Genomic DNA, 2,770 nt, shown 5'->3' with positions numbered 1-2,770 from the left:
AAATACATTTTTGAAGACTAAATAATCCGCTCCCTGAGTCCACAAGTAAAAGTTTATAGATTATTATTATGTCTTCTTATCTCTATGGCTAAAAAAGGCGTAATATTATGAGTTGTTTCCGCCTTCATAAAGGGAAAAAAAACATTTGGGATCTGTTTTGAATCAGTGAATCGATTCGTGATTCGGATCGCCAAAGACTTGTGATTTCAGCAGTTTGACTCGCGATCCGAATCATGAATGGATTCACTGACTCATAACGGTTCGAAGCTTTGTTCTGAAATCGGCCATCACTATATAAGTCGTTATTTAGTGTTTTTGCGCACTAACTCTATTCTGGCCTCTTCATCAATGATTGTAGAGCCGCTGTAGTGAGATGGGCTTTGTAACGACGTCTTTAGTGCCTTTATGGGTCTTGAGAGAGGAAATGACATTGGTGTCAATGAAGGCCTTTCTGAGCCATCGGATTTCAACACTAATATCTTCATCTGTGTGTGAAGATGAGCGGAGGACTGACGGCTGGCCAACCACAGGAGGAATTAATGACAGAGTTTACATTTCTGGCTGAACTAACGCTTTAAATCTATATTCATTGAATCAAAAATCGAATCGGAATCGAATCGGAAACATCTGAATCGATACCCAGCCCTAAAGGCAATGAAAGTGAGAGCAGGCTGGAGTGGGCTAATATAACCTTTAGTTTAAGACTAGTTTACATTTCTAGCTGAACTAACCCTTTAAGCTTTAATTATCCAAACAATTACAGTAACTGCATGATTGATTCATGCTGGAAGCTAACAAACCCTTAATATTTCATCAGTATTGCTCAATATGGCGTTCTCTGTCCAGAGCTGTAGTGTCTAAAGGAATTATAAATGAGTCTAACATGGTTTTCAGTTCAATTCATATTTCTTTGGTCCCATAAACACGGGCCAGTACTCCATGTGATCGATCCGTGCAGTCTTTGACTGATCAAATATTTCATTTTGAGGGCTTTATAACAGGATGAAGGAAGGTGAGCCTCTTCTCATTGGCTGATTTAAAGGATGTCTTCTCCCACAGATGTACGAGTGTCATCCCGGTGCATTTACAGTTAATCCTGTTTAATTATTAAACGCGTCCGTGAGTGTGTACATGGAGTCGGCGTCTACACACACTCCGCGGACATGACAGCACATCGCCCAGCTTCCTCACACACACTGCAAAAAAATGCTCTTCTTACTCCGTAATCTTGTCTTGTTTCCAGTCCAAATATCTAACAATTCTTAAATCAAGATGCATTTACTAGATCAGTAAAACGACATAAGATATTATTTCTTGTTTTGTTGAAAATAAATTTAAAATGAAGTGAGTTTTTGCTTAAAACAGGCAAAATGATCTGCCAATGGCGTGAGAAAAATAATCTTATATCTGTTTTGGAAACAAGAAACAAGTTTTTAATCAGAATTAAGATTATTTTTCTCACCCCATTGGCAGATTATTTATCTTATTTTAAGCAAAAACTCTCTTCATTTTGAGTTATTTTTCCTCAAAACAAGACAATTACTTTTGCTTGTCTAGTAAATGCTTCTTGTTTTAAGAATTTTTAGATGTTTGGACGAAACAAGACAAAAATACTGAGTAAGAAGAGCAGTTTTTGCAGTGTAATGTTTTGTTAAAGCAGGGGGACTTCATGCGGTGGGTCTGAATCAATGGGATGTCCAACACATGCCTCAAATCAGATCATTAGTTGTTCCAGCATCACTTATTACAATACACGTATGGCATCATACAACAAAAGCGCTCCGACATCAAACGCTGTCAGGACGTGAGTTATCGTCCTCCAAATCTGGCAGACAGAAAGGAGGATGAGCCTGGTGAAATCTGCAGCGAGTTTTGGGGATGATGTGAGACGAAGAACAGGCGTCCTCTGCGGACGGCTCTCTCCATGACAGCACCCAAACTCTGGGCCGCCGCAGTGTAATGGATGAGAATTTGGGCCACTTCAAAGGCTCTAATGGTCGCTGATAACACTGTTCTACAGCATTTCTGGTTCCGCACTTCAGCTCGAGTGCCAACAAACCTTCAGAAAGATTTCTGGAGCAACCGTACTTTAGTTTGCACTCCTCATGCATGAGAGATGAATATGCACTGCTAAAAAATGCTCTTCTTACTCAGTATTTTTGTCTTGTTTCGTCCAAACATCTAAAAATTCTTAAAACAAGAAGTATTTACTAGACGAGCAAAAGTAATTGTATTGTTTTGGGGAAAAATAACTCAAAATGAAGAGAGTTTTTGCTTAAAATAAGATAAATAATCTGCCAATGGGGTGAGAAAAATAATCTTAATTCAAACAGAAAACAAGATTATTTTTCTCACCCCATTGGCAGATTATTTATCTTATTTTAAGCAAAAACTCTCTTCATTATGGGTTATTTTTTCCCAAAACAAGACAATAATTTGTACTTGTCTAGTAAATGTTTCTTAATGTAAGAATTTTTAGATATTTTGACTAGAAACGAGACAAAAATACTGAGTAAGAAGAGCATTTTTGCAGTGTGTGTGTGTGTGTGAATCAGTTTGCCTGTAAATTGAGCGTGTGCCGTAATGCAGTCTGTGTGGGGTTAACGGGTTAAGTTTAATTCATGCTAATGCATTAGCGCTGTCGTTGTATAAAAGCTTTCTGTCGAGGAGCTGTGAGTGTGACGGAGATGACATCCAACCCTCCCGTCCTGGTTAATTGTTAATGGCATTCACATCCCACCACTGAAGAAGTGTGTCTTGGAGAGCCGAC

Source organism: Pseudorasbora parva, chromosome 3 (assembly GCF_024679245.1).
Source record: "Pseudorasbora parva isolate DD20220531a chromosome 3, ASM2467924v1, whole genome shotgun sequence".
Classification (NCBI taxonomy): Eukaryota; Metazoa; Chordata; class Actinopteri; order Cypriniformes; family Gobionidae; genus Pseudorasbora; species Pseudorasbora parva.
This window is presented reverse-complemented; position numbering follows the sequence as displayed.